General features: G+C 34.3%; 1 pseudogene; it reads left to right on the forward strand.

The window, feature by feature from the left end:
* The first annotated feature begins 5,702 nt into the window (after positions 1–5,702).
* LOC149577822 (putative auxin efflux carrier component 1d) lies at positions 5,703–15,090 on the forward strand (annotated as a pseudogene).
* The last annotated feature ends 5,729 nt before the right edge of the window (positions 15,091–20,819 follow it).

Raw genomic sequence — 20,819 nt, forward strand, 5'->3', positions numbered from 1 at the left:
TTAGTATTTCACAAAGATAGATCTTAAGAGTGGGTACCATCAAATTTGTATCAGAGAAGGTGATGAGTGGAAGATTGGTTTTAAGACAAGGGAAGGACTATATATGTGGTTAATCATGCCTTTTGGGCAAGCCAATACACCAAGCACTTTCATGAGGCTCATGAATGAGGTACTGAAGGAGTTTCTGGGTAAGTTTGTCATTGTTTACCTAGATGATATATTGATCTTTAGTAAGACATTGGAGGAGCATTTGATTCATATTCACAAGGTTTTTGAAAAGTTGAGGGAAGAAAAGTTACTGATAAACCTAAAGAAGTGCAATTTTGTAAAGAAGGTATTTGTAGTCTCAAGAGAAGGTATGAAAATAGACCAAGAGAAAGTGAAGGCTATCCTTAAATGGCCTACTCCAAGGAGTGCAATAGAGGTAAGATCTTTTCATGGACTCGCTACATTTTATAGAAAGTTCATAAGAAGTTTTAGTAGTATTTGTGGACCCTTGACTAAAACAATCAAAGGAGATAGGAAAGTGGACTATAGGAGAAGATAAGAGTTTCAATCTGTTGAAATAGAAAGTTACTCAACAACCTATTTTAGCACTTCCTAATTTTAACAAGGGGTTTCAAGTAGATTTTAATGTTACTGGTATTGCAATAGGATCTATTTTGAGCCAAGAAGGTAGATCTATTGCTTATTTTAGTGAGAACTTGAATGATGCAAAAAGAAAATATTATGTTTATGATCAAAATATTTATGCCATAGTTCAAGCATTGAAGAATTAGCGAGACTATCTTCTTCCCACGGAGTTTGTTTTGTATACTAATCATCAAGGTTTTTAATATTTGAATAGTCAAGGAAAATTGAACAAAAGACATTTAAAGTGGGTTGAGTTTTTGTAAAGTTATACATTTGTTTTGAAACACATAACTGGGAAGTCTAACAAAGTTGTAGATGCTCTTAGTAGAAGACAGCTTTTGCTAATAGAAATGTAGATAGAGGTGGTTGGGTTCAAGGAACTCAGTACATTGTATCCAGATGATCTTGATTTTGGCGAAGCATGGAAGGCTTGTATAGAACTTATTACACTTGATTGGACAAAGTGGTTGGATTTTATGATCCAAGATTATATATTGTTCAAAGGAAGCTAGTTGTGCATTCCAAGAAGTTCAATGAGAGAGAATCTCATCAAGGAGAAGCATAGCGGAGGATTGCCTAGACATTTTGGTAGAGATAAAACTATAGCTTTGGTTGCTAACAATTATTACTAGCCACAATTATAGCAAGATGTGACAAAGTTGGTACAAATTTTTCAAGTATGTTAGATGGCAAAAGGAGTGAAGTCAAATATAGGGTTGTATTAGCCATTACCTCTACTAGAGAAGTCATGCGAGGATGTCAACATGGACTTTATTCTTGGATTACTGAGGGCATAGCATGGGAATGATTCTATTTTTGTGGTGGTTGATAGGTTTTCAAAGATGGCACATTTTATTCCATGCAAGAAGACTAGTGAGTTTGTTCATCTAGCAGAGTTATATTTTAGAGAAGTGGTGAGATTACATGGTCTGCCAAAGAGTATAGTTTCAGATCAAGATACCAAATTTTTTGGGTATGTGTGGCATACATTGTGGAAGAAGTTGAAGACAAATTTGAAGTTTAGTTCATCACACCATCCATAGATTTATGGGTAGACAGAAGCTGTGAATCATAGTTTGGGAAGCTTGCTGAGATGCTTGGTTAGAGATAAACCAAAAGGATGGGATATGATTTTACCACAGGTCAAATTTGCATATAATAATTCTATCAATAAGAGTACTAGTAAATTACCATTCTAGATTGTATATGGGAATAGTTCGAGAAATGTTTCTAAATTGAGGAAGTTGGATAAGGGAGATATTAGTGTTGAAGCAAAAGATTTTGCTAAACATTTGAAGAACATCAATGAGGAGGTGAGGAAGCACATCATAAAGATGAATACATAGTATAAGGCTAAGGTAGATGTGAAAAGGAGATGTAAGGAATTTCAAATTGGAGATGAAGTCATGGTTCATTTGAGAAAGGAGCATTTTCTAGTAGGTACATATAATAAGTTGAAGATGAAGAAGTTTGGACCATGCAAGCTAGTGAAGAGGCATGATTCAGGAAATGCATATGAACTGGTGTTGCTTGCTAAATTGAATATTTCACCAATATTTAATATTTTAGATTTGATAGCGTATTATGAAGGAGGTGATGGAGATGAAGTTGCAGAAGCGCAATGGAGCATTCCAATAGCTAGTTTAACTACCAAGAAGATTAAGGAGACACTAGAGAGTCATATTGGAAAAAGCACTAGAAATAGAACTTATGAGGAATATCTAGTCAAATGGAAAGGGAGACTAGTTGAGGATTCATCATGGCTAGAAAAGGAGGAGGTCAACAATCTTGGTTTTCCTCTGAACACTTGAGATGTGACAGGGTCACTTCTCAAATTATTTTGGGTGTCTAATGTAGGAGCATCTTGAGTGTAAGGGAAATCTTCCATCACCCAAAAATATTTTATTTTTAGACTTTTCTATTTTTAATAAGGACTAGTAGATATGGTGGTTACTATTTATGGGAACTTGCTATTTTTAGTAAGTTTTTCATACGAGTTTAGAATGTTCTCATTTTCTATAGGAAGGTTCATTTTAGAGATATAAGCCTATCATAAAAATCTCATTGCTCTAGCTTAAGTATCAGAGAAGTTATTATGAATTTTTGATGGAAAAATTTACAAAAAAATCTTTAGCCTCACTGTTGGGGGCCTTAGATTGCCTAGATGAAATCTAAAAACTTGACGGAAGGATGCTAGCACAGTTCCAAGCTTGTAGATCAAGCGCTGGCATTTTCAAAAAGTTGTTATAATAACCAATCAGAGCAATGGTTCGTGAGTTATGGCCTTTGGAAGTTGGTCTATCAAAATTTCTAAAATAATTTGTCAAAGATGTATTTGGTCGACTCTATGTGTATTGTTAGGGTTTATCAGTCCTAGGTATTAAGTTTGAGCATCTAGAACCTTCTCGGGTGGCATAAAACTGCCTATTTAAGAAAGGCCTAAACATTGTCTAGGACAGCTCTAGGTGATAGTTCACAGCACTATCTTGCATATTACTATAATGAAGGCACCCATTTGGGTTAGAATATTATAATTGAGAATTCTATAATTCCACATTTGTGGCAATAAGAAGAAGTTCATATTTTGTTCTCATATTTGTTGTTGTTTCATTGTTTATGTTATGAGTTTATTGTATTAAGGGGAGTTCCCCTGCATCAAGTGGTATCTAAGCTAGAGTTCTTGAGCATGTGGACAGATTGTTGAATATGAGAAAATTCACACCAGAACCATGGTTTGGGCTGAGCATGTAGAAAGATCACCAATTGTGAGGCAATTTACACTAAGGTTTCAGCAAAAAAGTGAAAATGCCTCCATGAAGAGAGCATGGTGGAAGAGTTGTAAGTGTTACACTTGAGGGTTTTTTAGCCTTCCAAAGAAAAGAATAAATGCGTAGAGGAATGAAACTTCCCATAAGAGATGAAAGCGAGGATGAAGATGAAGTAGAAGAGAATGCCAAAGTAGAGGCAGTTCTAAACCCAGAGGAAGAGAGTCTTTTTAGGGCCATCTCCAAGATTTGAAAAAGACCTAAGTTTGAGGTTCCCACATTTTTAGGAAATCTTAACCTAGAAGAGCTAATCGATATGATCAATGAACTAGAGCAGTACTTTGAGTATTAAGATATTGAGATCTAGATCAGGTCAAATTTGCAAAGGAAAAATTGAACGGACATGCAAAGATCTAGTGGCAATAGGTTTAATTGGAATGAAATAGAAATTGAAAGGACAAAATCACCATATGGGATTGGATGATAGCTAAATTGAAGCGAAAAATCATTCCTATGGATTATGAGCTTGATTTGTTGAAGAAGATGCAAGGAATGAAGCAAGCAAGAAAATATATTCAAGAGTATACCGAGGAGTTCTATTGAGTTCTCATTAGAACTAGCCATGTAGAAGTTGATAAGGATAAATTTGCCCATTATCTTAATGGGTTAAGGCCCAATATTTAGGACGAGTTGAGTCTAGTTAGGATGAACAGTATTAAGGAGGCATACCAGTTTTCCCTAAGAGTTGAGGAGAAACTAAGTAAGAAGTTTGACAATAAGAATAGTGGAAGAGGTTGTGGTGGGAGATTTGGCAAGCAATCTTATGGAGGCCACAATGATGATCAAAAGAACAAGGATGAGGCTAGAAGTAGCAACCAAAACCAAAGGGGAAACAATTCCAATTGTTTCCATAATCAGAACAATAGAGATTAGAGAGGAAGAGGTAGAGGACAAGGATCTGGAAGAGGAGGCTTCTGTGGAAAATGTTTTCACTGTGACGAAGAAGGGCATAGACCATTTGAATGTACCTAGTACCAAGGAAGGATGTATTGAAGAACAAAAGGTCAAGGAAGAGTTGCACATGTTGATGAAGATGCCAGATCCTCACATTTTGAAGATGTTGAAAGAGGAGAAGTCCTAGTTAGCAAAAGAGTCCTACTGAGTGGTGAAAATGAACCTAATCAAAGAAGGAGTCTGTTTCGAACAAGGTGCAGATGTGAAGATAAGTGTTGTGATGTGATCATTGATGGTGGAAGTACTAACAATCTAGTATTAGAAATGATGGTCACCAAGTTGAAGCTAGTGAGATGAAAACACCCGCATCCATACCATATTGCTTGGGTGCAAGATGACCACAAGGGTATGGTCAATGAGTAGTGCTCAGTGAAGTTCATGATTAGGAGCTATTAGGATGAGGTACTATGTGATATCATACCTATGGAAATATGTCATATGTTGTTGTGTTGGCCAGGGAAGTTTGATAGGCAAGCTGTACATGATCACTACTACATTTGACCTCATTTTTCCACCAAAAATTTTGAACATCAATTAAAAAGGTTTAGGTTGGTTGGATTGTAGAAGAAAATTTTTCTCTTTTTTAAAAATCTAACTCGTGTTGGTCAAAATTTTGACCAACATGGGCTTTAACTTTAAAATGAAAAATTATTTGACTGAGCACACGAAGGAGCTAGAGGATGGTTAAGGGTTTAAGCTTTAATTTGTGAATGGATTCCCTAAATTTTCCATGAAATTGAAATTGAGATTGAAGGAACTGGTTAAATTTTTGGTGAAAAGGTGAAAATGGTTGCACAATTTGATGTTTCTTGGTTTGGGATTACTATTGGTGTTAGTCATTTCATTGGCATTTATTTGTAGCCACATTGTAGAGGGGCAAAAATTGATGGGGAAGTAGAAATGAGGAGCTAAATCGATAAGTCCAAGAGCTATCTAAGAAAGGTTTGGTTTGAGAGTGTTGAAGGTAGCCTCACTTTGAGGCTACCCCTGCATATCTTGTAATATAGTTAATGCTAGCTCTTGAGTACCACCAAATGATGTAGTCGCAGCTTTTTATCTGAATTGGGGAGACATTTATAGAAGTTATATTTTCATCATCAAGATATGTTACGGTCTAAAATTTGATCCCCATTTCTAAAACTAACCTATGAAGTTTAGTAAACTTATAAGCTTGTGACTAGAAACTTAACCATTTTGTAGTTTTTTTTGTTGTAAGGTTGATAGATTTGAGTGAAAAATCTTTAGCATGATAGGTGATTTGGTTATCCAGGTTTGCATGAGGCCAACCAAATGTATGAAGAATATATACCCGAATGTTTTAGTTTTGGGCACAAAGGAATGGCTCAAGAGGAAATCAATCACAAGGAAGCTCCTCCTCCCCTTGCGAGCATCTCCAAGTTTGGTTCTATTTCAACAGCCAAGCTTAATCCCAAAGGCCATGACAACTCCAAATTCACAAATATGCCTCCTACCAATGTCATGACTAGACTTATTCTTATCATGGTGTGGAGAAAGTTCATTCACAATCCTAATACATATTCCAATCTTATAGGCTTCACTTAGTCTCTCATCACCTTCAAGTTTGTTTCCTGCTTCTACTACTACTGTGTTGTATCAAATTGTTTTGAAGTGAGTCATGAATATATCAGAATTCTTTGTTGCCCACTATTGATTAACAATTATTCTAGCCATAACCTATTGCTTTGTATATTTTTTGTAACAATTTCTTACTACTGCTAAGGTTACCATTATTTATGGTGTATGTTATATAGTTCTATCTATAGGGGAAGAGACCCAATAGCCACCCAAGCTAACTTTGTACATCTAGATCTCCTATACCGTAAGTCAAATTATGCCAACTTTTTTTGTTGACCTCCTTAGGTGACTAAAGAGCTTAAAGATAAGGTTTCAGCATTTGGGCATTTATGGATCTCTCTGTAAAGGTTATGGAATGCAAAGTGGTCAAAAAGTGTCATCACTTGCATGAAACCCATTATGTTCACCCTTCAATAGTTGCTCACTTAAAAAATAGTACTTGTGTCACAAATGGACCAATCAGCAACCAAGAAAGTTAAAAGATGATCAACTATTAGTACATATGTGATTAGCTATTACTACACATATTATCAGTTTTTTTAACTTTTTAAAAGTGATAATTATAGAGTATCTATCAAAAAACCCTCACAATAATTAGACCCCTAATGATTACTAGGTCTCTTCCCCTACTGTCATATGGCCTTTTGTATAGGATTAAGTGGATGAGAGAAAATATTACTTTTGAGGATTGTACACAAAACAATGAATTCTTTCAATTAACAAAATTAAATCTATAGGCTACTATGATGCAGCACATGACCGTATACTTGTGAATATTAGGATCCATTTTAATCAAATGTCATCTTTACGTGAATTGCTTTTGAGTAAGTAAAAGAGAATACAATTTTTCAAAGTGTAGAAGTATTTTTTTGACATACTAGTGTATGAATAAATGAATCTGTGTTTTTTTATATCAATATCAAACATCTTTGATATATTTTCATGTTTTTATAATCATTTTTGCAGATGGAAAGTTGAAATACCTGCCATCCTAGAGCAGTCAATAAGAATATTGTCTGATGTTGGTCTTGGTATGGCCATGTTCAGTTTGGGTATGTTTTGAATCCTTCTCTATCTCTCTTTTTGAGGAGTTATTCTAGACATCCTAGAGCATGTCTTAGCTAAGCCCTATAAACATCTAAGACTGGATTAAGATTTCAATGAGTTTGTCAAATAGAAATAAATTTTAAGTTATTGTAATGGATTCACTAATATTTTGCTTCAAATTTCCTATTTGGGTCACAAGACTGTTCATTGCATTGCAACCTAGAATCATAACATGTGGGAATTTAATTGCAACATTTTCAATGGTAGTCAGGTTTCTTACAAGGCCAGCTATAATGGCTATAGCTTCTATTTTTGGTTGTCTAAGGGGAGTATTGTTGCATGTTGCTATTGTCTAGGTATGTAGCTAAGTCATAGGATATGTCGAATTCCATCCATGAAGTTCAAATTTCATCAAATTTTTATCCTTTCCAAACTTCATCTAAATTATATGAATTTCAAACCTTGTGACTTAGGCATCTAGTAATGTTGCAAACCTTTTGAGTGGTACTTATTGCCAAAAATAGCTTAAATTAGGAACCTTTTTTTCTCTCTAAATCTATTTGTTTTTATTTTGCTCAATAATCATAGATGCCCGATTGTTAGGTTTTCTATCTTAGAATTTAAGGGGTGATAGCAGAGATGTTCTTATATAGTAGTCTTATTCATCAACCATCTAGAGATCTCTAGGCTCTCTTGATTTTTTGTACTCGATATATGTATGTGATTTTTTCTTTTTTGATGTTTGTAAAGCTCTTTTTGTTTTAAATACCACCATATTGCAACTATATTAGTTTCATTATTCTCTCCCAAAGTCACTCTTCTTTTTCTTTTTCCTTTGAGTGACTGGACTAGTCACCTTTGTCTTCTTCTATTGTTATAATTGTCTACAAATTTTCCATTCATATGAGCATCAATATAAGACCAATACAATTTCAAGCACAACAAGAGACTAGTACTAGCTTCTTTCAAGCAACTACACTAGAAACTACATATGGAAGACCAAGAGTCACAAATCTAACTAGAAATTATCATGAATCACAACTTAGAGTTCTATATTAGATGTCCTTTTGGGTTTTGAACTTAAATAACTACAATGAAAACTCCTTCAAATAATAAAGCTAAACCCCTTGGAAACTATCTTACTATTTTTGAAAGTTGGTCTCTTATTTATTTTTTCAATTATTTTTGGTGCAATTGACGTAATCTTCATATTGGCATTCAAAATTTGTTTCCTTGATTCTTTATCTTTTCTTTTTCGGGAATGGGAAACCATCCTTATTTATTTCACTTAAGAAACTATAAGACCTTGGAAGACTTTCAAACAACTATGTTAGAGGTCAAACTCTTCCTTTTCTAAGGAGTTTGGAACTCTTAAATAGCTAGGGTTTGAACCTGGCCCTTGTGTGAGGCAATGCCCATCTCTACCAATAAAATATTTCCAATTCCAACCAACTTCTTCTCAATTTATTTTGATTGAAGATTATGTTATCATACACAAGTTATTTAATAGCATATTAATTATTTTCATTGTTTTTGTAAGGCAAAGTTGGATTCTTAGGTCTTCTGACATGTTTTATTTGCATGGCACAGGTAGCACTCCCTCAGGGAATTGTTCTCTTTTTATATGCTAAGGAGTAGAATGTACATCCACTTCTTCCACCCTCTCCCAAATTTGTTCTACATCTTTTGAGGTTGTTTTCCAATTTCTTATGGAAAATCATGTGTAAAAGTAGGTGATAGTGTTATTTGTACTAGTGTCGGTCTCAAATCACTATTCCACTATGCAAAAGTGTATAATTGTATAGAAGAGTCTCCCAAACCCCCCCTCCTTGATCTCTCAACATCTCTTTATAATCATTTGGAAAACATTCACTTTAAAATTTCACCTTTTTCTAGTTTGTTTGCATTTGAACTCTTAATTCAAAAATACATGTATGTAAAGACTATATTGCATACCTCGACTCAGGTTCAAGTAGACTATAGAGAGAATATGCAAACAATTATATTTTTCTACTCTCTATTGACATGCAAGCACAATTGTAGTCGGGTAGAAGCTTCCATAGAGTTTGGAAAATATGCTCTTCACTCTTGTCTAATGAATCCCCTACCTCTACATACACTATCTAAAAATTTTGCCTACCATGGCTTTCCTCCATCCTCCTTTCTAGTTCCTTCCTCACTACTTCTAAAACATGCTTGTTGCAATCTAAAGAAAGATTGCACATTATCATCAACACACTCACTTCTACTTCTTCTTTCTGTGAGGAAACTTGGAAATAAATAATATAACCGTTTCCACATAGCCCATAATAGATCTAAAATAAATACGGAATTAAAATCCACATGCAAGAGAATAGAAAACATACCCACAAAATTGTGACACAAGATATACCCTTGGAAACCCTCATTGAGGGAAAAACCCAGCCTCCAAAAGCATCCATCACTATGTATTATTTAGCAAAAATACCATTGCCATACAACCATGGAAGCCTTCATGGCCATAGCCACAACCGAGCAAACTATGTGAACAAGCATGAATCCACACATCCCATGCCATGCTTTCAACCTTCACAAATGCTCCCTTGGCCAACCTGTCAAGCCTTGTCCCGCTCGACTCTTGCCTTTTGTCTTCTCCTTGTCACTCTCTCTTTTTCTACAACAACTACCCTTGTGGCTGCTTATATAGTAGCAAGTCCCACAAAACCACTAAGTGGTATTACATAAACCATGTGCTAAAACCATGTGCTACCTAACCCACTGACCCCACATTTAATATTGGGCATTTAATTCTTTTCCCCAATATTAAATAATTACATGAAATATTTTCACAATGTTACAATACAACTCATCAAGAATATTTCATGGGAATCTTTACATGTTGCACGTCTATCTAGGTACAACATTACATAATAAAATAAAATAATAAAATAACAATATTATGCAATGTGTGCAACACCCATCATCTCAACACTTTCTCTACAAAATAAGACCAAGACTAATTTACCAATTGTTATTTCTTTTGAGGTTGTTTTCCAATTTCTTATAGAAAATCATGTGTAAAAGTAGGTGATAGTTTTATTTGTACTAGTGTCGGTCTCAAATCACTATTCCACTTTTCAAAAGTGAACAATTGTACAAAAGAGTCTCCCAAACCCCCCTCCCTAATCTCTCAGTATCTCTTTGTAATCATTTAGAAAATATTCACTTTGAAATTCCACCTATTTCTAGTCTATTTACATTTGAACTCTTAATTGAAAAATACATGTATGTAAAGATTGTATTGCATACCTTGACTCAAGTTCAAGTAGACTATAGGGAGCAAATGCAAATAGTTGTCTTATTCTATTGTTTGTTGGCATGCAAGCACAACTACAGTTGGGTAGAAGCTTCCAAAGAGTTCGGCAGATACACTCTTCACTCTTGTCCAATGAATCTACTACCTCTACATACATAATCTAAAACTTTCACTTACCATGGCTTTCCTCCATCCTCCTTTCTAGTTCCTTCTTTACTACTTGTAAAACATGCTTGTTGCAATCTAAAGAAAGATTGCACATTGTCATCAACGCACTCACTTCCACTTCTTCTTTCTCTGCAAAATAAGAACAAGACTATTCTAACAATTGTCCATTATTACCCTCCATACCCACAAATCTACTTCAACCATAAAATATATGCTCAACAATTTGCAGGAACTCATCATCAATCTAAGACATGCAAGGCCAAAAGATAAGAATAAAAAATATAATCACAAAGAATGTCTTCCAAGCTATGCTCTTCAACAATCAAGCTTTCACTAAACAAAAAAGTGAAATATTTTCCTAACATCAGCTTCGGTCAGGTTTAAACAACACACTTTAAGCACTGACTTTTTTAGAGGGTTCATGTGAAGCAATTTTTTGGATTTGATTGTTTCATGTGAAGCAAGTTTCTATATTAGCTATTGTGAATGATTTTTACATCAACGTTCAAATCACACTATGTTATCCATTATCAAGATGTAGGAACACAAAGGAGGATCCATCATCAGGATGCAAGAACATAAAGGAGAAATAATCACACTACGTGATCCAGCATTAGGATGCAAGAACACAAAGGAAGATCCATCATCAGGATGCATCATTAGGTTGTCTTGCATCCTAATGATGGATCCTCCTTTGTGCTCTTGCATCTTGCATCCTGATGATGAATCCTCCTTTGTCTTCTTCCATCCTAACAATGAACACAAAGGAGGATCCATCATCAGGATGTCTTGCATCCTAACGATGGATCCTCCTTTGTGTTCTTGCATCCTAATGATGGATCACATAGTGTGATTCAAAACATTGATGTAACTATTATTCACATAGTCTAATCAAGAAACTTGCTTCACTTATTACTGGATTTGTGGAAATTTGATAGACCAGATGGTTCAGTTGATCCTAAACAAACCAAAAATTAGATTTTAATGTTCAAGCTAAACCATTAGAACCTTATCTTTATACTCACCCCAGTGCCAGAGACAATCAAAGGGTAGCTTTGTCCTATTTCTTCCCACCTCTGAATTAGTGACTCTGATCCATCCATTTCTAGAAATAGTAAACTTTTTATCTCAACTAAGATGTCCACTGCCTCTTTGTCCAATGATTCACAATTTGATGCTCTCAATGCCATAAGTGAAGTTAAGGATCTAAACCCACCGTTGAGTGCCTTCAAGTTGTTGCAACCTTTGATGGTGAGAAATTTCAATGATTTGAGCTCTACAAAATTATCAAGAAGACTATTCAGGTGCTCACACGCATCCATAAACAATAATTTCAAACAACTCAGCTATCCAAATGATTGTGGAAGGCTCTATAAGTTTGAATAGTCACTCAAATTAAGAAGCTTCAAACCACATAGATTGCCAAAGCTCTTAGATAATACAACCAATTCTTTGCATTCAGTTAAAGACAAAAATTGCAAAGAGGAACGATTTTTAAAGTTGTGTGGTAAAAAAGAAAATTCCCTTCATTTAGCCATATTTAAAAATAGCAACGATTTAACTTGTCCAAAGGTGGGCCTTTCCAATGGCCACTCCAACTTCTTTTGTTGGCCTATTATCAAAAAAGCAAACAATGTCTAAAAAGGCCTCCTTTGAAAGATTTTCCAAACTTCTATATATTTCATCCACCACAAGTCCAATGTCTCCACCAACTGTTATGGATTCCATGAAGAATTCCTTGAGAGACCTAACTGAAGAGGCACTAGAAAGGTGCTTTCCTAATTTGTGCACAATTAGTTCTATAACTAGAGGAATACCACCACACATATTCACAATATCATCTATGCCTGAGGGAAGTGATGCATTGGCACTTCCTAGAGCTATCTGAGTAGCAAATATCTTTCTTCTGAATAACTTGGCAAGAAAAATGTTTTTTTTTTTCAAATAATGGGAAAACATTGGATTAGTGTTGAATTTGGGGAAGAAAATTGGTCAGGGATAGGTTAAGGAAAAATTAAAAAACAAATGGCACAAAAATTAATGAAGTCCAAAAACCATAATTTTTTTATGAAAAAATTGTCAGAGATTGCTAGAAAATCACAGTTTTCCTGATTTACTCATAATTTTCCACTCTAAACACATTAGCACTTGCAAGATATTGCAATCTTGGTAACTACTAGCTATCATCAGTTTGATAGGTTGGGTGCAAACCCTTCTTTCATTCCTATTGCATTTAAAGTTTGTTATGATCTACGTCTTGTCCCAATTGTGCTAATTGAACGTTGTTGTTGATAAACTTCAGGCATCGGTAAGAAAATTGTTATAGTGCTTGCTATTTCATACATGGAAGGTATTTGGATGATATCATGTAGAACTTTTTTGTATCACAACCACATTAATAGCAAGTTGTAGGAATATTATGTGTACATTTTTATGAGGAAACTCAAGGGATATAAGACAATGCAATTTTATTTTTATTGTGGTTCCAAATTAATTAATTCTACAATTTGTAATATAATTATCTTAAGTACGATTTTAAATTAATTCTAGAATTTGCAAACCTTGGGCGTTCTCAAATAGCTCCTAGCAGATTTCATCACTGTGACGGTTAACTGCATGAGAACAACAATCTCAATCTAGGTAGGTCTAAGATATAGAAAAAGGAGAGTCAGAAGCATAATACAAAACTATATGGCATGCAATTGGACAAGCTATTTGAGTGTGATAAGGTACAATGCTTGACTGAATTTATTTATATCAAAGCTACATATTTAATACTGATGTTTAGTAGCAAAGAAAAGTTTCCTAGAAGGATTGTTATTTATTGGTTTAGTACTTTTCATTGATCATTGCCACATTGGTCCTAAGGTTGTCCTTTAAGGTCATAATTTTATCCACATTCTTTGTTTCACATTTTATTGATTTAACAATCTATACATGACTCAAGAGCACCTTCATAGAAAGCAGAAAAATGATGCCTAGTAGTTAACAAACATTTTTTAATGCTCATTATTTTGTAGTGGAATAAGAGTCCAATTAAAGATGCTAGGTACAGACACAGGTTTTGGGTGTAAAGATTAGAATTTTCCATGTAAACCAATTATGGATCATGTTTTGCTCCATATTTTTCACTTCTATGCTCATTATGATAGTAATTGTATCATAGCTAAGCTAGCTTATTTTAGTTCCACAATTTGATAAATAAGAGGATTGGTAGCTCAAGTAGCAATTTTTAAAAAATCTTTAAGTTTAATCTGGAAAAGTTTCAGAATTCAAACATTTTATTGAGTATTACACACTATATTGTGTAGAAACTAATCAACTTTCCAATGGGTACAGTACTATTTTTTTATTAGTGAACTAGTAAATGTTTCATTAATTATTGGTTCTTGTCAAACAGTGTGGCCAATATGTGGGTTGGGTTGTGGTTGTATGAGTGTGCCTCTTTTACAAGTACATGTATTTTTATTCTCTTTTGAACAATTCAATATTTGCAAAATAGTGTGTTATTTTCTTTCTTTTAGTAACATGTCTCTGTTGATAGTCCTTCATGGATGGAAGACACTAAATTCATATTTCATACTCTGATAGATGGCTTGGGATAGCTAAGCTTATTGTGTATGCATAATCTCTATGTATATGTGAATATTTATTAATGCAGACCATACACAGAGAGTCTTTTCAAGTTGTCTTTGTGTGCAGCAATGCAACTTTATCAATCTGGAATTCATGATGTGAATGAAAATCTTCAAACTTTATTTTACTTTGAAAACATAAATCTCTTACATGCTCCATTTATTCACAATTTTTTATGGTGCAACTTACACACATTCTACCAATCCTGGCAATAAAAAATGTATAGATATCTGTAATAAAATTCTCTAATTTATGATAGAACAAAATAAGGTAAAATTACAATATTCATCCTGAGCTAACAAAGTCATATGCCCTGCATTCACATATAATTTATACAAGTAGCTATAAATTATACACTCTCTTTTTATTGATACTTCTCATAGGTAGCCATACATTCTACTATTATTACACCATTCTTTCTTTGACTTAATTCTAAACTTCCAAGTAATGAAAGTCTTCTGTTACAGATTATATGACTTTTGTTTCTGGACTCCAGCAATATTCATATTAGGTCTTGAAAAATAGTAGTTTGTACCTGTTTCCTTGCAATTCTACTTTTAACACATTGGGTCTATTGGGAATTTGTTATTTATTGATAATAGACCTTCACTAAAGTTTATCAACAAGACAATATGTTGCAGGCATTAGATTTAGTGAATATTGTGTATTTGTGTGTGCTCTAAATCACATTAACTATATCAGACCTTGGGTATGTTTGTGTATTGGATGATCTTGACAGAATAGGATTACAGTACTGCATTCTAGTCATTTAATATCAATGGTTTTAAACCATTTACTTGTCATTGAATTTTTTGTCTTTTGTAAATTTAGGGTGGTGGATCTTATTACCTTATTGGCAGAGCACTGGGTCCAGAGGTTGGAGTAAGCATAGGCTTGTGTTTCTTCCTTGGCAATTTAATCATGGGTGCACTATAAGAAATTTATACCCATTTATTTCCTTTCTTCTAATACCAATTATAATTGTCTATTTAATTCAAGTAACCCCACTAGGCTAATCTAAATTTGATGCATAAAATTTGTTCCCTATGATAGTTGAAGGGTAAGCTTACCTCACATTATCAACAATCATTGATAGAAGGGTAAGCTTACTTCTCTTAAAATTTACTAGAAATATAAGTGTCAAGCTATTGGAAATAATCAAGGCTAGCTAGGTTACTGAGAGGGGAGGGGTGAATCAGTAACCTCAAAACTTTTAACAAATCTAGCACTTAATCAACATAATCCATTCACCATTAATTGATCTAATCTATTGCATGCATGAGAAACTTAAAGACAAACATTCATGGCACATGAACACAATATTTGGTGACCCAAAAACCTTCCAAATGAAAGTAAAACTGCAGTGGGGATGATACCCACAAAACTTTAATACTATAGTATAAAGTTGGCCTATTAAGGCTTACAATGATCACTTCCTATGATCTACCCTATTAGGAGCAATTAGGACTACTAGGTCCACCTTGTTAGAGGTTTTACAAACATACAATGAAGTATGCACACTGTTAGGAGATTTAGAGAAAAAACTGTTAAGCCTACCCTGTTAAAGAATTTGAATCTGATTCACCTATTAGAATGAAATAGTAGATCTGACTTACAACTTGATTACTAATTAGATCCTTGAAATGTTGATCACCTCTTGTGATAGATGTAACTTGACTACTCCTTATAGACCTTGCTAAATACTCTACTCTACTGCTAATTTGCATTCACTCTTCTCAAAAGATTACTCATCATCATATTGAAGAATGATACAATACATTACATATATACCATCCCAATTCTCATATTTACAAGGTCAGCCAAAACATAAGTTAACACAAATATTACTAAGTTGGCCCAAATGTGAAAACTCGGGTTCTGAATAGCTAACTTGGTGACCTTCTGATACTCAGTGTCCACTACATTACTTGGCATCATCATGCATTTAGTAGAAGTAGAGGCTCAGTCCATACTAATCACTCAACATAGCTTTGAACTCAGTGAACATTGGAGACTCAGTAGATATAGTGTAACTGGGTAAGAACTGAATACTATGTTCACCTTGCTTGCACTCAGTAAATGCTACTCATCCCATCACTCAGTTGATACTAGCTTCACATCACAAGAACTAATGACTCAATAAATATTGTGAATATTAGTGACCACTAACTACTCGGTCTAAACTATTGCACTATTGAACTCACTTGGTAACCATTGAATTTCTCAGCAAACACTGGAGACTAAGTGATGAACTTGGTAACCATGCAAAATTATGAATAAATGTTGTCACTAATGACAAACATAACTTAATGCCAACAATCTCCCCCTTTGGCATTAGTGACAAAAACACTTATTAGCCAAAAATTATGTACAGTGACATGCTAATTTTTTTAATTTTTTAGAACTTGTCTTTGTAATTCTATTGTATAGACATTTGTACATATCCCCCCATATAGTGTACATATTATATAAGGCATAGTACCATATTGTATATACAAGTCTCTCTTTATTATTATGCACAAGTCTCTTCCTTTTTTTTATTCAATACTGTACATATGTCTCTCCACAAATATCTCTTTCTCTCCCCATTTTTGACAATAATGCCAAACATTTATTCACACCATACTTACAAAGAGACACTAAAATGTGAGAGAAACTTAGGATGTACCTTGAGAATAAGAGCTAATGTCTTATCCCAATTCTCCTGCAAAATTTTGTAGGTGTGAAGTGCCACTTGAACTTCTGCTGAAAGTCCAATCATATGATCTGCAATGAAAAGTTGTTATCATGGATCAATGTTTTTAAATAAGCAATATGTTTATGCATTGTGTCCATGATTGGCAGGATCATGTTTGGGATGTCTATTAATGTAGACCTAATCCTTGCTTCCTCTCTCAATAATTCAGCCTACATGTCTGATAAAAATCTAAACTTTGTGTGATGTGTTGAGCTTGAGCTAGGGTCAAGCTGCAACTTTTGGGTGCTAGCCTTCAGATCCTCATCAATTTTATTTAGTTTTTCCTTTATTTCCTTTGTGCACTTGGTAACATCGCAAAGCTTGGCAAAAAGAGATGTTACATTTGTAAAAGAATTTTCAAGATTAGCCAAAATCGAGGAAAGCTTTACTTAATGAATAGCAATGTGCTCAAGCACTTTATTATCAAACTTTTTCTCATCTTTTTCTAACAAATTTTCTTGACTAGTAGAGTCCTCATTGAATTTATTAACTGCTTCCTCTAATTGTAGCAAAATATGTTAAGATGAATCAACATCCACTCCTATAGCCTATGTCAGGATGTTCTTTGCACTTTCAATGATCTTGAATTCTCTATCCCTTTCCTCTATGAGTTGCTTCTATCTAGCCTTCTGTTCCAAAAGATGGCTAACCAATCTCATTTGTTCCATAGTAGCATTATTGAAATCCCACTTAGGAATTTCAATCTCTTTGTCCAAATCTATATCTTCATCAATTTATTTTTTAGTAATCAGAAGTTTAAAGTGTGTCCTTGGTTCTACTTCTGATATTATTGCTTTGGACTTAGAAATAGAAACAATGGTAGAGACAGTAGGGCTTGCTGTGAAAACTTGTATAGGGCCTACTGAAGGAATACTGACTACAGTGCTAATAGAATCCAAAATAGAATTGCTACCAAAAATTGAAGTAATAATAGGTGGAACACTGACTAAAGTACATACAATAGGAGCACTAGTAGAAGTATTTACAAATGAAGTACTTATAGAAGCATGCAAAATTGAAGTAGACAAAATTGTAGAACTTGATGCTGAACACACTGCTGATGTCCCTGACTTGGGAACTAAAGAAGATGAGGGTTGTAGCTCAGTGGATGAAGTGGTAGACACTTCCATTAGAGATACTTGGAGCTAAGAGGGAGCAAAGAGTGATTGAGCAGATGATGTACCTATTGTGGTTGCAACCACACTTGCTGAAGCCGTCTCCATGCCAAATGATGTAGCAGTCTTTGGTGGAGAGTAAGGAAAGAAGGCTATAACTTGTGCAACTATCCTTATTGGATCATTCTCTTCTTCTTCTTATCTTCCTCTTCAGCTTCTTCCTCCTTCTCTTCTTCACCATCCTTCATCACTGCCTGATAATCCTCAGAATCAATAGTGACACAAGGTGTGTTATCTTCTTCATTTTCACTATCATCATTATTTATTTCCACTAGATCCTCACTTGGTTTGTGCAAATGATAAACATTTTTCCACATAGTTGTAGCATCTTTAACTACATACTCAATTTCTTTGACCAAAATCAAACAAGTGTAAAATCTCATCATCATCTTTTCTTCAATATTCTTCATTGCTTCCTTAACCTCTACATTAGTAAGACTCGATAGCAATTGTCTCAGAGATTGCTCAAATATATCCTTTGTAGTTTGCATAGCTGATTCCCATCTAACCTTTACCTAGTCTAACAAAATTGTAGGGATTTTTGAAGAAAATTGATCAAGAGAGGATTTCCATCTTCCTAACTTGTCCATGATCTGATCTTCAACCTCTTTCTATTCTGCTGGAGTCCTGGTTTCATATTTGAGTGCTTTGAAGTTATTGATTCCAACACCTACTCTTAATTGGTTGAGTCTTTCTTGAAAAGTGGGAGGAGGCTTATTAAACACAATTTCACTATCTCCTTTCTTCTTAGATCTTCTTTTTCATAGGCTCTTCTTCTTTTTTTGATTCTTCTTCTTCATTCTCAGATTCTTCATTATCTTCTCCTTTGCCCTCGATAAGCATAAGAGGAGCATTTTATTTTTTCAACTTTGCTATCTTCCTCTTACCTTTGTTCACTACTTGTGGAAGCTTAATTTCTAGCTCTATTCTGGCCTTTGCTTCATCATATGTTCCAAAGATAGGTAACTTTGGATCTACTGGCTCATTCACTAGGGCTTCAATTATTTCTTTTGTTTCATCAATATTAACCTCATAGGGAAGAGGTTTCACCCATACAATTCTAGGCCTAATTGCCTAAATATATACCTTGAAACAGTCAACCATGAAGCAAACATCATCCTTATAGTCTTCAACTAGTTTTGGTGGAATCCAAAACCTATTATTCATTTTCTCCTTAAAAACTTTAATATAGTTGTCCATTATACTGTCAAAATTCTCACCCATTTCTACAATAAACTCATTGATTTGGTACAAACTAGAGTATCATTTCTCCATACCACTAATCCTTTGGATGGGAAAACTTGTGTATATAAAAGAAAAAACAAGTTAACAAAGAACCAAATTTACATGGATTAATCTTTGATGTCCTGATACTTTCCATGTTCTTGTTCAACTATTTCAACATCAAATCTGTCAAATCATACTCCAAATTATTCTTTACAACTTTGTAAGCTATGTCCATAGCCTCACACAGCACACTATTCAATCAACTAGAGTTGTATATCCTATGCACAATGATATGACTACCAAATCTAAGTTCCATGTCAGATACATTACTGATCTTCAGTCCTCTACCATCCCATTTAGCTAGGGTTTTCTTTTTTAGCTCATCCTGACCTAGGGTTTCGGTAAACTTAATCTTGTTGAGCATAGGGAGACCTATGATTCTGTGAATCATCTTCTTTGTTATCAAGATAGGTTGCTCTAATCACAGTTGTCCATTGTGCACTTGGCTCAAAATATACCTAATCCACTTGATTTGGAAGTTTCTTAGTGTACACTAGAAAAGGTGCACTTCTCTAAACCATTCTATCTTAGATTCTCCATAGATTGGAAAACTCAAATGCCAACTTAGAGCTCCCTAGTCATGGAGTGCAAGGGACATACAAATGAGCATATAAGAGCTCTCAGCTGAGCCTTAGAAATGCAGGCCTTGCTAGTAAACCACAAAATGGGAGATTCTTTAGACAAGAGCAAGAGTGCTAGTGTCAAAGAACTCTTGGATCATGCAATGAAAAAATGAAACTATATTAGGATGAGATGTGCAATGCAAGCTATGCTAAAATGAGATGGGAATGTTACAAATCCAACTATTAAGCTATGTGATCTAACTATTTGCAAAGAAACTACACTAACATGCAATATGATCTTAAGACTAATATGAAGTGGATGAAAGAATGAGACAAGAAATGAGAAGTTCTCCAAAAGCTCCAAGAAAACCTACAACATAACAATATTCAAGAGTGTGTCCTCATATGAGGAGAGAGCCCTCTTTTTAAAGAAAATTGGATTGTTGAGATCAAAAGACAAGAAATGGTTAATCAAGGATGGAGAATAATCCTTGCCTAATTTTGACATTAAAATGTTCTTAGTCAAAATAAAAGGCTCCACTCATAGAAAATTATGCATTTTTGTAGAAAATGATTTTGTTTTGTCAAAATGGGAGGCTTCTCAACACATGGAAAATTACACTTTCATGTGTAGACAAAATATTTTGTCAAAATAGAAGGCTATACAAATGGAAAATTACACTTTCATGTGTAGACAAAATATTTTGTCAAAATAGAAGGCTCTACACATGGAAAATTACACCTTCATGTGTAGACAAAATATTTTGTCAAAATAGGGGGCTAATTTGTAGACAAAAAATGCAATTTTTGTATTTATGAAATAAGAAATGTGTGGATGGATTTTTGAGAATTATATTTGAAATAAAAGGGAGCAAATTCTTTTAATCAAATATGTTTTTAGAA

This window comes from Cupressus sempervirens, chromosome 1 (assembly GCF_028749045.1).
Source record: "Cupressus sempervirens isolate cs-2001-9-10 chromosome 1, ASM2874904v1, whole genome shotgun sequence".
In the NCBI taxonomy this organism is placed as follows: Eukaryota; Viridiplantae; Streptophyta; class Pinopsida; order Cupressales; family Cupressaceae; genus Cupressus; species Cupressus sempervirens.